Source organism: Panthera onca, chromosome B1, assembly GCF_046562875.1.
Source record: "Panthera onca isolate mPanOnc1 chromosome B1, mPanOnc1 haplotype 2, whole genome shotgun sequence".
Classification (NCBI taxonomy): domain Eukaryota; kingdom Metazoa; phylum Chordata; class Mammalia; order Carnivora; family Felidae; genus Panthera; species Panthera onca.
The window spans coordinates 6,262,993-6,279,761 of record NC_138342.1 but is presented as its reverse complement, the minus strand read 5'-3'; the positions used below and the strand labels follow the sequence as shown (position 1 = coordinate 6,279,761).

The window sequence follows — 16,769 nt, the reverse complement described above, 5'->3', positions numbered from 1 at the left end:
TGTGCAGGATCATTTCCTCTGGGCCTTGTGATTACTCTGAAACCAGCCCTCATGAGAGCAGCTACAGGAATAAATCCTGAAGACGTTTATCCTGAGAATTCCAGGCCTAATATATGACTCCTCTAAGCACCGGCTCACCAGCCCTTAGGGTTGTTGTAAGCAGAACAGGTCTCAGGGCTTAAATTCGTGCTGTCAACTGGGCAGGGAGGAGGTGGGGTGCCTTCGGGGTAGGGGTGAGGGGAGGGTCTGCTGTGCCGCCAGTTACCTTCCGGCCCCCTCCAGAGGACCTGAGGCCGCTCTTAATCAGCTTCCGTCCAAGATGGGATTTAAACCCAGTCGGCCCTAGGACCGCATCAGGCCCCGAATTTATTGAGAGCAATTTGTAGGCCCAGGTAGAAAGCCATAAACAAACCCAATCAGAAGGGACTTCTGTCTTGTTAGATAAGGATGCCCAAAAAGCCAGTCTGAGGCATCGCCATTAGCCACCATCGCCACAGACATGCCTGGATCCCTGGGAAAATTCTCCAGGGTTCAGTTCGCTGGGGCCGCTCAGGACTGCCACGGGGACACCCGAGAAGGGGGATGCTAGGAGCGGACAGACCTGGACACGAGCCCTGGTTCTCTACGCGCAGAGGGAGCCCAGGGGGCAGGGCAGGTAACCTGTCTCTGTGACTCTGAATGTGCAGGGCTGGGGTGGGGTCTTACGTGGGCACAGTAGGTCCTCATACTGACAAGCCCCTCTCCCGGGTACAGTTTTCTTTCTAGAATCCTCATCCTTTCACCCTCCAAGTGAATGTTGTTATCAACGAGTGACTGATTGATTGATGCATTCATTTGCATCAGTGGTTTACATTCGGTGCATTGATGTATTCAGTAAAAAGCATGCCATGTGCCCGCCGTGTGCTGGTGCTCGAGTAGGCCATGGGCAATATTCCAAGCATTAGGCCCTTTCTTTATCATTTGAATGCTGCTGTTGGACTCTAGCGAGGACAGTATTGACAGGTGGGGAGGCGAAGCGGAGCGGAGAAGACAGACATCCGAGTTTCCTCATCTCCATCACGGGGGTGGTACCCGGCCCGCAGTCAGTGTGCAGCTCTCTTTGGACATATTTCTTACGTTTACTGTCATTTGTTCCTACTGGGATGTAAGCTCCCCGGGGGCAGGGTGTTTGTTTTGTTCACGAATGTGTCTGCGGAGCCTAGAGCAGCGTCAACATACGTTAGGCGCTCAATAAATATTCGTTGATTTAGTAGGTAACGTTCATAATACCTCCTGAGCAGCTTTCACGGCCAGAATGGTCACGTCAGGCCCTCTCACTTTCAACAGTCCCTGGAAAACCTGCTCTTCATCCTAACCCCGAATCTACAGCATAAAAAGCCCCACTGGTTATTTCAATAACTTACGGAGTTCTGAAAAGCCCTTCTTAATCGACTCTACCTTCAGCAGCTTTCCTGACTTTCCCTAAGTATCCAGCCTGGCCTGTCCACCATAGGACAAAGGTATCTGTGGGAGTGCTTCTGCTTTGAATATTGCCTAGAAGGGCTCATTAAGGCGCATCTTTGGCCCAGCATTGACCACCACGCTCACCGTCCATTTCACGCCCATGTCTCCTTCCTGGCCACGCCCACCTCCCCTTCTAGGCCACGCCCACGTCCCCTTCCAGACCACGCCCACCCCTTCCAGACCACGCCCATGGCTCCTTCCTGGTCACGCCCACATCTTCTTCCTGGCCATGCCCACACCCCTCCAGACCACCACCCGTGTCTCTCTCCTGGCCACGCCCACCTCCCCGTCCAGACCATGCCCATGTCTCCTTCCTGGCCGTGCCCACCTCCCCGTCCAGGCCACGCCCACCTCCCATCCAGACCACGCCCGCAACTCATTCCTGGCCACGCCCACCTCCCCTTCCAGACCACGCCCGTGTCTCCTTCCTGGCCACGCCCACCTTATCTTCCACTCACTGGGTGGACGTTTGGGAGCCTCCTTTCCCATGGCCCGTGATGTATTTCTCTGCGCACAAAATCCTGATGCCAATTTAGACCAAGTTCCCTTCCCACCGGATAAATCTGGAAATGGCTTGCCCCAGGACACAGCAGCCTCCCCATACTGCTTGCTCCCGTCATTACCTCATTCCACCCACTGTCATCAGAGGAACACATCCATACTGCAGGAAGCTTGGAGAGAACATAAACGTATAAAATGCCAAAAAGTTCCTTTGCGTCATTCCACTACTCAGAGGGCTGAAGTTAATATTTTGGCTTATTTCCTTCTTTATTATTATTTTTTTAATGTGTTTATTTAAGCAATCTCTACACCCAAGGTGGGACTGGAACTCACAACCCCAAGATTAAGAGCAGAGGGCTGTACTGACTGAGCTGGGAGGATGCCCTGGCCTATTGCTTCATAATAGTCTATTTTTTTTTCTTTATGAGCTTAGCAGCAGTTTGCATATACAATTTGTGTCCTGTTTGTATAATAAATGATCTTACATATTATTCCATTGTTTTTGAGAGAGAGAGAGAGAGTGGAGGGAGGGTCACCGGGAGAGGGGAAGAGAGAACTTTAGGCAGGCTCCACACCCAGTGCAGAGCCCCAGAGTGGGGCTTGATCTCACCACTGTGAGACCATGACCTGAACCCAAATCAAGAGTGGGACATGTAACCGACTGAGCCACCCAGGCGCCCCTGTAAATCTCATTCTTAATGGAGGCATAATCCCTAGTGTGGATGTTCCATCATTTCTTAACTAGTGCTCAATTTTTGTACATTTAAGTTGTTTCCAATAAACAGTTGGCCGATGCATATAGCCGTGCATAATTTTTTTCCTGTATTTTGACATATTTCCTAAGGACTGATTGCTCTAAATAGCTATACAAGATGTCACAGATCGGTATATATTAGAGTTCACCACTTTAATTGTTTCTCAGTATACACTTCAGTGGCATTAAGTACACTCGCATTGTTGTGCCATCATCACCATGATCCAGAACGTGTTCGTCTCCCCAAACCCAAACTTTGTGCCCATCAAATACTGACCCCCCCACTCCCCCACTGCTGGCACCCACCGTTCTCCTCTCTATGGAGACCTCGTGGAAGTGGAATCATACAGGGTTTATCCTTTTGTACTGGCGTAATTCCCTTGGCGTGATAGCTTCAAGGTTCATTCATGTTGTAGCACGTGTTAGAATTTCCTCCCTTTTTTCTGGAGAAAATGGAACCCTTGTACACTGTTGGTGGGACTGTAAATTAGGGCAGCTGTTATGGAAAACAGTATGGCGGTTCCTCAAAAAATTAAAAGTAGACCGATCATACAATCCAGAAATCCCACCTTTAGGTATGTATCCGAAGGAAGTGAAATTAGTGAGTATCAGATACCTGCATTCCCATGTTTATTGCAGCGTTATTCAGTAGCCAAGGTATGGAAACAACCTCAGGGTCTGAGACAGATGAATGGATAAGGAAGATGTGGTATATATATATAAAATGGAATAGTTTTCAGCCATAAAAATGAAGGAAGTCTGTCATTTATGATAACATGGATGAACCTAGAGGGATTCTGCTAAGTGAAATAAGTCAGAGAAAGACAAATCCCATGTGGCACGATTTGTATGTGGAATCTAAAAGGAGAAAAAAGTCAAACGCATAAAAACAGTAGAATGGCGGTTGCCAGGGGCTGGGGAAATCAGGAGATGTTGGTCAAAGGGTACAAACTTCCAGTTATGAGAGAAATAAATTCTTTTTTTTTTTAAGAGAGTGCATGAGTGGGGGAGGGGCAGTGGGAGAGGGAAAGAGAGCATCTTAACCAGGCTCCACACTCAGTGTAGAGGCCGACAAGGGGCTCCATCTGTGACCCCGGGACCATAATCTGAGCCAAAATCAAGAGTGGAGTGCTTAATTGACTAAGCCACCCAGGCGACCCCAGAGATAAACTCTGAGAATACTGTATCATGTAATTGAACTTTGCTAAGAGAGTAGACCTTAAGTGTTCTCACCACACACACACACACACACACACACACACACACACTAAATATGTGAGGTGATGGATAGGCTAATTAACTTGATTATAGGAAATATTTTGCGATGTATATTGTTATATCGTACCCTTTAAATATATATATTTTATTTGTCAGTTATACTTCAATAAAACTGGAAAAGCAAAGCAAAGCAACACAAAACAGAAACTGAAGGCAATGTCTTGGTAACAAGGAGGAATGATGAGGGCCAATCTAGTGCCTTTCCTGGGGGAAAAATTCTCTGACAGTTATGTGTGGGGGACCAGTGGTCAGCATTAGGTTAGTGGCTGATCAATATTCTTATGTTTTGAGTTGAACTATTAAAAAGTTATTGGGGCACCTGGGTGGCTCAGTCGGTTAAGCGTCTGACTTTGGCTCAGGTCATGATCTCATAGCTCGCTCGTGGTTTCGAGCCCCACATCGGGCTCTGTGCCGACAGTGGGGAGCCTGGAGCCTGCTTTCATTTTTTTTTTTCAATATATGAAATTTATCGTCAAATTGGTTTCCATACAACACCCAGTGCTCATCCCAGAAGGTGCCCTCCTCAATACCCATCACCCACCCAGATTCTGTGTCTCCTTCGCTCTCTGCCCCTCCCCTTCTCGCACTCTGTCTCTGTCTCTCAAAAAGTGAATAAACGTTACAAAATTTTTAAAAATATATTTAAAAAGTTATTAGAAAAAGAATGTCCTTGCTTTTAAAAGCTGAACATTCCATCGTACGTACAGACCACATTTTGTTTATCCATTCATGCCTCCATGGACGTTTGGGGTATTTTCTCCTTTTGGCTACTGTGGGAACACTGGTGTGCACGAATCTTTTCAATATTCTTGAAAAGCTTTACCATCTGGAAAAGTTATACCAATGGGCCTGTCCCCTTGCAGTGGGCACATGGCACCTATGTTACTATATTCAGCAGCTGAGGGCAATTTTTAAAATAAAAGACCTATTGGTGGTAAAGCAGGTGCTATAATAGAGACTTCCTGGGGGGTGCCTGGGTGGTGCAGTCGGTTAAGCGTCCGACTTCAGCCAGGTCACGATCTCGCGGTCCGTGAGTTCGAGCCCCGCGTCAGGCTCTGGGCTGATGGCTTGGAGCCTGGAGCCTGTTTCCGATTCTGTGTCTCCCTCTCTCTCTGCCCCTCCCCCGTTCATGCTCTGTCTCTCTCTGTCCCAAAAATAAATAAGAAACGTTGAAAAAAAAATTTTTTTAAAAATAGAGACTTCCTGGGACTCTCATATATTTGTTTGTATATATAACAGAATAGAAAGAGAAGAATGTCTAAGGATCTTTCTCTCTGTGGTGTACTCCTCCAGGGGCGTCTGACACATAACACCTTATTAGGCTCTAAGCCATCCCCTCACTCCCTACCCCTGGCCTCCAGTCTTTTTGAAATGTCTCCACTGAATCTTTTCCATCAGGGTTATATGTCTCTCCCTCCTGTCACCGCCCAGCTTCCAGCACGCTATGAAAATGTGTTCACTTGTTAACGTGGACTTCCAGACTCACCAAGGTGCAGCCCTGCTTATGTTGTTTAGCAGGCTGGTGGGTTGCTGAGGACCTGTGGTCTTGGGTGGATTTTAGGGGACATGTTGCAGAGGGGGGTCCCTAAGCTCTGAAGTACCTCCCCTTGCAGACAGCACCTGGGGCCTGGAGCTAAGAGAATTAGGAGGCTTGCACAATGATTCAAAGTAGTTTTACATCCTGCGGGGTTCCCACTTTGTAAGAGGAGATGAGGGGGTGTTTGTGTGTGTTTTCATGTCAATGCAAATGACAGGCATTTTGCATGGGGGCATTTCCATGAAAAAAAAACCAAAGAAAACCATAATATTTACAGCTCTATCATTTCCCTAGAAATCACTCTAAAATAGACACAGGAAGGGGTGCCTGGGTGGCTCAGTCGGTTAAGCATCTGGCTTCAGCTCAGGTCATGATCTCACGGTCTGTGGGTCTGAGCCCTGCATCGGGCTCTGTGCTGATGGCTCAGAGCCTGGAGCTGCTTCGGATTCTGTGTCTCCCTCTCTCTCTGCACCCCCCCCCCTCACTTTCTCTCTCTCTTTCTCTTAAAAATAAACAGGAAAAAGTATATACATATATATATAACAGACACAGGAAGAGAGCCCCTGTCAAATAAATGGAATCGATACTGAGACAAAAAGCAATTCAGAGTTAGATGTAGCTGGTATCCAGAACGAAGCCAACCATAAGAAGCAGGTCCAAAATTGGCTTAATAAATAACTAGACTTAAAAACGAAACTAGTTTCTCAGCTAGAAACAAAATGAGGGAAAGACTCGCCTGCCACTGAGTTGATATTCACATGGAAAAAAGCAGACGCTTTCAGATCAGAGAACGAGGGAGGCTGGTGTGTCCCTTCAGGTGCTCCCCACCCCCACACCCCAGCAGCGACGGGCTCTCCGGCTTCCGGTCTGTGAGTCACCGCTTGGCTGCGCTAACTTGCGTGTCTCCGTATCTCCGCAGACGACTGTGCGTCAGTGCAGTGGGCACCTCGCAGAGAAGTCCTTTCCTAAGATCAAGGTCAGGCTTGGGCGCGAAGGAGGGTCAGCCTGGGAGACACTAGCTGGGCGCCCGCGCTACCTCTCGGCTTCCGCCTGCCGTGGGGGGGTTCCCAGCTCCTGCCTCCGTGGGTGACAAGCAGATGCCGGTGGCCGCGGGGCATCGTGCCCCGTCCAGCGTCGGGAGGGAGCCTGCACACAGGACGTGTGCATTTTAGAAACACCACCTTACTGCCTCTCGATGCTTCCCTTGGTGAGGACTCCCAGGAATCTGGCTTTCTGGAGCCGTTTCAGTCCTCGTACCCAATGAGCAAAAAAGAAAACAGAAAATAATTCAGGTGATTTGAATTTCCTCTTTTCAAATGACCTTTGGAGATAATGGGAGGGGACTGAGACCAGGCAGCGTTTGCCCTCTGAGGGCCCACGTCTTCCCCTGACCCCACAGGGGGCAGACCGCCTCAGCAGAACGTTTCCAGAACTTTCCGGAAAAGGCCCTCAGCTAACGCCTTCAGAGAGGATTCTCACTGCCACGGCTTCTCCAGGGGAGGAAACTTCTTCGCCGCAGCTGGAGTGATCAGCCTTCCATGGGTGACAAGTGTCACAGCTGTCCTCACGAATGTCCTCTGGTCCCCGTCCACTGTCCTGAACAGAGGCCTCACGCTGGAGAAAGGCAACTTTGTGAACACACTCACAGATGTGTTTGTGCTTTCCTTTTCTAAAAAATGTTTATTCATTTTTGAGAGAGAGAGAGAGAGAGAGCAGGGGAAGAAGGGCAGAGAGAGACAGGGGGACGGAGGATCCAAAGCAGGCTCCGCACGGACACCAACGAGTCTCACGGGGGCTTGAACTCACGAACCGTGGGTCAGACGCTTAACCGACGGAGCCACCCAGGCGCCCCTGTGGTTGTACTTTCCATACTGTTCTATTTCACTCTATACTGTCCTGGTCTTCAGTTGTTGTTGTTGTCTGAATTCCCTCTTGCCTTCTCTCTTTTCTGATTCTTAAATTCTTAAATCAATGTGACTTGTGATCGTGGATTCTTTATGACCAGGATCACATCTGCCTGTCTTAACTCTTTCCAAGTGTCTAGCCTCCCTTCCCACAGAGAGAAGCTCTGACTTGATAAGAATTTCCTCGGCATTTGGAGCTGGGGGACCTCCTTCAGCAGATCCTGCTTGCGGGAGAGGGACTCCCTCTCTGCTTGGGGTACCAAGAGGCGCCGGGGTGGGGGTGCTTTCCTGGGGGAATAATTTAAGTTTAAATCGGCCACAAGAACGAAGCCAGTAAAAGTGCCAGGGATATTTTGCCTTTGAGGTTACAGACCTCTTACGTTGATATTAGGGCTTCTGAGCCACAGGTAGTAAAGTCTGCAGAAATGTATTTTCACAGGCAGGAAATCCCCAGGCTAAAATTTAAATGCCCTACCTGAGTGCACTTCTCACTCAGGCTTTTGAGAACCAAGATGGGAGAGGAAATCGCAGATCATTTGAAAATACGCTTATTACTCTAGGAAAAAAAGTCTTTGCTGAATTCTTTAGATTCTCGGAGCGAACATGTCTGTGCCGCATTAACACTCCCACCCCCGGCCCGGCCCCGAACTTCGATCGCTTTCCCAGTGTGCCTACTCTTTTCCTTAAAAACAGGAGATTCTTCCTCCTCTTCCATTGGTGCAATTCAGGTTGGCAATTAGGAAAAGCTGTAATTACTCAAAGTATCAGAGTGGCTTTGCTACTCTGGACACGGGATTCTGAGCCCCATAGCTCAGCTTGTAGCAATGTGTTCTCGCTCTCCCTACCCTCCTAAAAGTCCACTGCTAATGCCTGTCTTTTAGTCATTTTGCATGGAGTTTGATACGCGTGTGGCTGACGACCTAAGAACAGGTGTTAGGAAACATACCTTGCAAAACATGATTCCCTTTGCGAGATGTAAGGGGTGTCTTTGGCCGGTGAGGTCTGTGGTGGGATGGTAGTTCTCAGGTTCTACACAAGAGGGCGCTTTGGGACCCCCATTGCACAGACTCCGAGGATTACAGGGTGTTGTGTGGGGGTAAATTTTGGTAAAAGTATTTTCACATCCAGGCCTGCTTATTCTTGGCAAAATTACTTCGGACCACAGGTAAGAAAAGGGAAAGTTATATTCCTGCACGTTCGTGTTTTACTTTGTATGTTCATCGTCCGTGGCGTAGTTTCTTAGGGTTAGTGGCTTCTTTTTTAAGAATTTTTTTTCATGTTTCATTCAGTTTTTGAGAGACACAGAGACGGAGAGACAGAGAGAGGGAGACACAGAATCGGAAACAGGCTCCAGGCTCTAAGCTGTCGGCACAGAGCCCTACACGGGGCTCAAACCCACAAACTCTGAGATCATGACCTGAGTGGAAGATGGATGCTCAACCAACTAAGCCACCCAGGCACCGCAGGGTTAGTGCCTTCTAAAGAAGGAATCAGTGTCGTCCAACAGGCCTGGATCATTTTGCAAGGTCAGAGGCCACTGTGGGCAAAACTAGAAAATGGCCAAAGATTGTCCTCCTGTCTAAAAATGTGACCAGGTGGTAAATGTTCCCAAATGAGCCCTCCCTCCTTCCTGCTCATTCTTGTCTCATAAAAACCATGCCCACCCCTATCGTATGCCCCAGATTCGGTTTCTAAGGTAGATCAGAGCCAGGCTTTGTGAGAAAAAAAGTCTGATTGGATTCATTCCCATCGAGACATGAATTAATCACATTATCCCTACCCTAACCCTTTCAGAATTAACAGCAACAACAACAACAAAACAAAAGACAAAAACAAACAAACAAAAACCTTACTTCCAGGGAGGGTACCAAATTTAGGCTATAGTTAATAGAATTCAAACATTGCTATGGTAACGTGGACACAAGTCTTTGTGTTAGATTGCTAGTCACTAGGCCTCTTTGCACCTTGACCTTGTGTCCCGTCTTGCCTTTGTGGCTGTCAGACTGCGAGGGCTGTGGGTTCACGCCATTCTTCTGCACCACTTTGTGTCATGTCCTGGGGTCCCCACTCCACACGCATTTCCACTTCTAATCCTTATTCGGTCTTGTGAGGCAGGGCTTCCTATACTTGCTAATCAGGCAGAGGACTGAAACTCAGAGGGATGAAGAGTTAGCCCAGAGCCTCCTCTGTGGTATCTGTCCCAATGCTCATAGAGCTGGCCTCCGCTCCTGGGCCCCGCACTGAGATCCCCACACTGGGTTCAGATCCTGGCTCTGTATCCTGCCAAAGTATATCCCTCCCATCTCTGTTTCCTCATCTGTGAAATGGGATAATAATAGTCCCTGTCTTGTAAGATTGTTTGAGTGTTATCTGGTGTACAGCAGGAGAGTGGCCCATAGTAAGCAGTCGACTGTCGGTCATCATGATTATCGTACCTATCATATACTACCTGTCAAGACCAGACAGGCCACAGGTACATTTTTCAGGAGAGGACTAACTGCTCAGTATTGGATGGGAGGAAGGAAGGAAGGAGGAAGACTGTCCCTCAAGGCCACAGTCAAGGCCAGCGTGTTAAGAGCTGGTCCACAAATGTGCGATCTGGGGCTCCATGTCCGGCCACGTGAGATGGGCACTGGGGCCACAGTTAATTTCTTTGAGCACTGAGTGGCAGGCCTCAAGCCTCATTAACCCCACGAGTCCATGAGCCGGTGGGATTTGTGTAATCTTGTTTTCCCTTCTGCTGGCTTCCCGGGTTGCCATTGTGCTCACACTGAAGGCTCAGTAACTCCCTCAAATTCCCGGGACGGGGGGGCGCACATGGCTAAGACCTGTCTGCCCCAGTGAGAGACCCTCAAGTCACCTTAGCGCTCAGGCCCGGCCCGCCCCTCCTCACCCCTCTCTGCCTCCTCCGGCCTCACCAACCGGGCCTGGTGAAGTGGAGCAAGGCCCCCCCACCCCTCTCCCCACAATCACCCCCACACTTGTGAGTGTGTGTGACACAATCAAGGCCACAAAGAGCTGAGCCGGAAAGGGAGCTCATGTTCCATGAGTGTCCCCACGTGCCCGCAACTTTACTCCCACCCTGGGTCCGTCGTCTGGCTACCACGTGGGGATGCCCTTTGGGGTGACTCCAGCGACGTCAGGGGTTCTACGTGAGCCCCAGGGGATGGAGGGGCAAGAGGTCACAGAGGGGCCCTCGGTTTGGGGTCGTGGCCCCCACTCCGTGGTTCAGGAGACCCTGTGCCATTTTCTCGTCTGTGCTTTCTGGTCTGTAAGCACCACAACCTCCCCCCACCCCCCCCCACCCCCCCCCACCCCCCGCCAGTAAGCAGGAGGAAATGAGGGCATAGCACACAGGAGAAGCTCCCAGAGTGTTGGCCCCCCTCTTCCTCACGTATTCATCCATTCATCTGGCGGTTTGGAACCTGAGCCGTGACAGGACAGGTGTGGGGGACACCTCCTGAAGGCTATGACTTTGTAGGAATGACAGAGGCTAAACCACATTAACAGCCAAGTCGTGGCCGGCGTGATAGGCACCATGAGGGGCTGAGACAGCAAACCTGGGGGGCTCACCTCAGGAAGGTCAGTTGTAAGCAGAGACGGACCCTCAGGTGGAGGGGAGCACTCCAGCAGGGAGCCCGACTGAGCCAGCCGGGCAGGCCCGTGACGGGCGACAGGGAGCAGGGGCTGGGGGAGAGCAGGGCGGGTGGCAGGGCCTTTGTGCTGCGTGACAAGCCCGAGGGAGCGTTCCCGGGATAGAGCTCTGTTTACAAATCACATTTTCCCCAATAAAGTCCGCCACCGTTTGTCAGGGCCTTCGGACGTGGCCGTTTGCAAATTGTCCCCTCCATTTCTCCGCAGTCTGTGTTGTGAAAACCACACGCCTTGTGCCAAAAGCACAGATGCATTGTGGTCCCGGCGGGCTCGGGCCGGGCGTCAGAGCCCCAGAGTCAGGGCACAGCAGAGGGTGAGCCGGTGACGATCCCCCTGTTCGCAGCATCTGTGAGTCCCCCGGGGCGTCCCAACGATCCACATTTCGCAGACACACTTTGCCCCCCCGTGGGTCCCCAGCGCTCCCTGGTGCCGCTCTCCCTGAGTCGTCTCGGTGCCACCGCCTGGTTGTGACTGTGGATGAGGGAGCTGAGGTGGAAGGCTGGCCGGTCGGCTGAGGGCTGCCCAGCCAGTCAGAGGTCGAGCCAAGATTTGAACCCAGAACTTAGACACGGAGCCTCCAGCAGGCCTTCTGCGCTAGGTCAGTAAATGGCATGTCATTATCGGGGTGGTAATTTCGCGCGTCTCCCCGTGACGCTGGGCTTTGGGCTCTGGGGGTTTCCGGGGTCACTGGGGACGCCAAGAGCCGTGTTTGGGTTCATGTCACACAGAGGGACATGGTCAGAAGAGTGTCCACTAGATGAAGCGAACCAGCCCTTTGGTCTCTCGAGCTCAACCAGCAACTCCTCAAACGTAGGATTTGAGAGCTGGAATGGACATGGGGTCCCTTCAGTCTCAGCTTCTGCTTCTTTGTCAGGGAATCTGCGGGGGTGGAGGTTACGGGGTGAGGTTGGGCTGGGGTCCAGGGTTTCTTTGTCCCATCGGGTGGGCTTCCCACCTCAACTCAACCACATTAGCATTGATGCTAAAGAGGCAGCCACTTCCCCCATCATGCCCTTCCGGGGTGAGATATCTGTGTGCATAATCCAGCCATGAGACAGACACCTCATTAAATGACCTTTCGTCCCTGGGACTATTCTTTAAGGAACACCCGATTTTAGCTTTTCAGCTCCAAATCCCCCATGTGTCAAGAGAGATTTCACACCGAAACTTGAAACTAGGGCCAGATCGGCAGGTAACCAAGTAGGTGGTCGGGCGAGGTATCTCGAAGCCTGCGTCCAATGGGGGCGCACTGCTTATATGAAGTTGGGCGAGACAGTAAGGTCCCTGGACCTCTGTCTACTAGTCTAGGAAGTACAGATAAAAACAGTTCACTTCCGGGGTGCCTGGGTGGCTCAGTCGGTTAATTGTCCAACTTCAGCTCAGGTCATGATCTCACGGTTTGTGAGTTTGAGCCCCGCGTCGGGCTCTGTGCTGACGGCTCAGAGCCTGGAGGCTGCTTCGGATTCTGTGTCTCCCTCTCTCTCTGCCCCTCCCCCACTCATGCTCTGCCTCTCAGTCTCTGAAAAATAAATAAACGTTAAAAAAATTAAAAAGAACAAAAACAGCTCACGTCTCCTTGACCTCACAAGGGGACGTATCTGTGTCAATTAAATCGATACACGCAGACAGCAGGTGGGGGAACAATAGTCATGGTTTTCATGTGAGGAGTGATTTTTCTAAACATTAATATGATCGAGTTACTCCTATTAAAATTCTGTAGTGTTTTTGTCCTATTGTATTCGTTCATTCATTCATTCAACACATACTGAGCACCTACTATGTGCCAGGCACAGTTTCAGGTACCGGGAACACAGCGAGAACAAAACACACAACGCTCCTGACTTGTGCTTACAGTATAGCAGGGAAGAGAGACAACAAGAGGGTTGAAGAAGTTAAATGCGTAGCAGCTAGAGGGGGTGTTTGAGGAGAACGCGCTGCCTCTGGGCCTGCAGTGAGGGGTAGGTGGGGGTCCAAGAGGCAGTGAGGGCCTGGAGATGTCAAGCCTCCCCTTTCCACTCTGCTTGAAATGGAGTCGCCCCCGGGGATTTTGAGCAGATTATGCTGCAGGGGTGCCTGGGTGGCTCCGTCGGTTGAACCCCCGGCTTTGGCTCAGGTCAGGATCTCATGTTTTGTGAGTTCGAGCTCCACATCGGGCTCTCTGCTGTCAGCACAGAGCCTGCTTGGGATCCTCTGTCTCCCCCTCTCTCTGCCCCTCCCCTGCTCGCGTGCTCTGTCTCTCTCTCAAAAATAAATAAACATAAAAAAAAAAAAGCAGCTGTCCCAGGTGGGCGGGGGGCAGGGGGGATGCAGGCTGGGACCTGGTGGGGTCGAGAAGGTGGTGAGAAACAGCAGAATTCCGTGGTTCCGTTATTCGCACTCGGTTGTGTCTGCCGAGCGGCTCCCGTGGCTTTGTAATTGTGTAGTGTGAACTCATTTTCAGTGGATACACTTGGCAGCTGCATTTCCAAGGGGATTTTGCACGTGTTTCTTCCAGGCGCCCCCCGACACCCACCCCCCTCAACCCCCGGCGACTAGCTTAATTTCTAAAACAACCAACAAAGAGTGGCTTTTGATCCCGGTTAGCCTGGCCTTTTTGGTCAATGCTCGTCGGCTTCAGGTTCTTCGGCACGTGGTGGGGGGGTGTCACTGCTAACACAGAGTACGAGTGCCCGAGGGTTACGGGCACAGGTTCTTAAAGGATGATGTGGCTGAGAGAGACCTGCTTGTCGGTCGACTCCTCTGGGTCTGTGGGAGGACTTTACTTTCTTTAAAAAAAAAAAAAATTTTTTATAGCCAGCAACTTTTTTTTTTTAATTTTTTTTTAATGTTTATTTATTTTTGAGACAGAGAGAGACAGAGCATGAACGGGGGAGGGGCAGAGAGAGAGGGAGACACAGAACCGGAAGCAGGCTCCAGGCTCTGAGCCATCAGCCCAGAGCCCAACTCAGGGCTCAAACTCACGGACTGCGAGATCGTGACCTGAGCCGAAGTCCGACGCTCAACCGACTGAGCCACCCAGGCGCCCCCCAGCAACTTTTTTTAATGTTACATATACTATTCTCAAGGCACATCTGATGATATATTTTATAACACAGTAGGCGTCAAAGTATGTTTAACGTATGATTTCTTCAGGATCCCTCCCCTTTCTGGATTCCAAATGGAGGAACTGAAAGTGTGATGTAAAGACCGGCGATCCAGAGTCTATCTTTGGCCAGCTTGTCCAAGCACTATTGTAAAATGTAATGTGAAAGAACTGGAAAGTAGGAACTTCTTCAGTTTGTGAAACACATTCGGGACTGCTGCTTCTTGAGTGGTTCCTTCTTTTAAGGTATTAATCTTTCCTTCTCCTGGAGTACGCCGTAGCTTAGAAATTTCATCGCCAGAAGCCGTCGTCGGCCCATTTATTGCCTTTTCTGAAGGACCACGCTCTTCGGTCACGTCTTTTGCCACTGCTTTCTTGTTTTTAGCCAAAGTTTGCCCTTGGGACCTTTCTTTGTCTGCTCTGAGACGCAGCTTTAGAAAAATAATCTGCAACTGTGACTAGCCCGTCTTCCTTAACTGAATTGGTATCAGATTCAGTCATCCCGTCCATCAGAAGAGCATCTTCATCAGTCCTTCGTCTACGAGACCGCCTACGACGGTTAGTACTGTGATGAGATTCATTGGCATCGGTGTGTGCAGTGTGATCAGATTCTGTATTATCAAGTAAGCTGTATGGATTGCCGTCTGCATCTTTGAGCACAGGACTGATGGAGAATTTGCCACCACCTGGTCCAGCACAACCTCGATCTGTATTATCAAGTAAGCTGTATGGATTGCCGTCTGCATCTTTGAGCACAGGACTGATGGAGAATTTGCCACCACCTGGTCCAGCACAACCTCGATCTGTATTATCAAGTAAGCTGTATGGATTGCCGTCTGGATCTTTGAGCACAGGACTGATGGAGAATTTGCCACCACCTGGTCCAGCACAACCTCGACCCCCTGAAACACTTCTCCCTCTTCCTCCTGGGCGTCTCCTCCCGTCACACTGACGTCGGCTCTCTCGATCATCTTCTCCTGCCAATGAGCAATCACTCGGCCCATCTTTATGCTCAGATTCTGTTTCAGGGGGGCTAGACAGCTCAGAGTTTGTACCATAACCGGAGGTGTAATTAGGGCCCTGACGACCTCTGTCTCTTCCACTCTAAGACCTAGAACCAATCTGTCGTAGCTGTTCATCAATCTGCAGGCGTTCCATTCTTAGCTGTTCCGCTTCCTTTAGATAAGCAATCTGGTACTCTAAAAAACTTGCTCATTTCCGATGCTTTCTTTCGTGCCAACAAATACAAATGGAACCACACCATCTTCTCTAGGTGGCTGATTTTCATTGTCTCCTTCAATTCTCACCCGCACCACACCAGATTTGTCCATTATTTCCTGAAAAGCTTTGCCATTTTTCTCAGTTACTTTTCCAACAAGATTCCTAGGAACCTGAATAAAATCCTCCACAAATTCCAAGAAACCTCTAGCCTTTTTTACAGCATCACCACTCCCTCCATAGATCCTAAATGTGCCAGTATCTTCGTCTAGCTCGATAGCTGTAACTCCAGGAATCTTCCTAGCTTGCTGTGTGTTCCTATTGCCAGGCCCGTTCAATCTTCTCTCCCAACAAATTCCTCATGAAAAGCTGCCGCAAGTTGTTCTGTGCATTCTAAATGCTTAGCGGCCTCTTCATTTCCGGACATGAGCATCAACTTCTTACGAATACTTCGCAAATGCGTGTCACTTAAAATGTTTACTGTCTTCACATTTGCTTCACTGGCAGACGGTATCATGAGCTGTGTGGTTTCTGGATGGTAAAAAATTCTGCATGCTCCTACTGCTTTCTTAAAATCTTTATGTGCATTGTCATTAGCACACGCCCCTCTCAAATCCTCAGGAACAACCACTGTGCATTCAAAGAAGGTATTTTTTTTTTCACAGTTTTATTTTGATTGATAGGCCGAAGTCGCTCAGATGGGACTATTTCATTGTAAGTGGCCTCACAAGCAGCATATTCAATGACATAAAACTCTCCTTTCATCATTCGAACTTTGGCCAACACCATCCACATGGTTCCTGGTCATTTGCTCTTGAATACCTCTGCTTCGTCTCCTTCACTAATTTCTTTGTTTATATCAGGCAGTGGTGGTGATCTAACTTCATTAAGTGGAACCTGGTGTTCTGGCTGCCAGTTGTTCTCAGAAACAGGGAGTCTTCCTGGACATCTTTGATAAATCCCTTGTAGAAAGCCCGTTGGAGCCACGAACCTCCACCGTCAGCTTGGCCATGTTGGAACCACCAAAAAAAAAAATTTTTTTTAACGTTTATTCAGTTTTAAGACAGAGCATGAACGGGGGAGGGGCAGAGAGAGAGGGGGACACAGAATCCGAAGCAGAATCCAGGCTCTGGGCTGTCAGCACAGAGCCCGACGTGGGGCTCGAACTCATGGACCATGAGATCATTGCCTGAGCCCGCAGTTGGACCCTTAACCGACTGAGCCACCCAGGCGCCCCGTGGGAGGACTTTTCTAATAATCCATCGTTTGCTGAAGTTCAGTCCGTCGAGGGTCCCTGCTTTCTGGTGGGTCCCTCCATTCTCATTTGCTGTCACATGT

At 49.7% G+C, this 16,769-nt stretch overlaps 1 pseudogene; it reads right to left on the bottom strand.

Annotated features, from left to right (window-relative positions):
• Positions 1-15,021: 15,021 nt before the first annotated feature.
• Positions 15,022-16,443, bottom strand: LOC132692724 (RNA-binding protein FXR1 pseudogene; annotated as a pseudogene).
• Between the last annotated feature and the right edge of the window lie 326 nt (positions 16,444-16,769).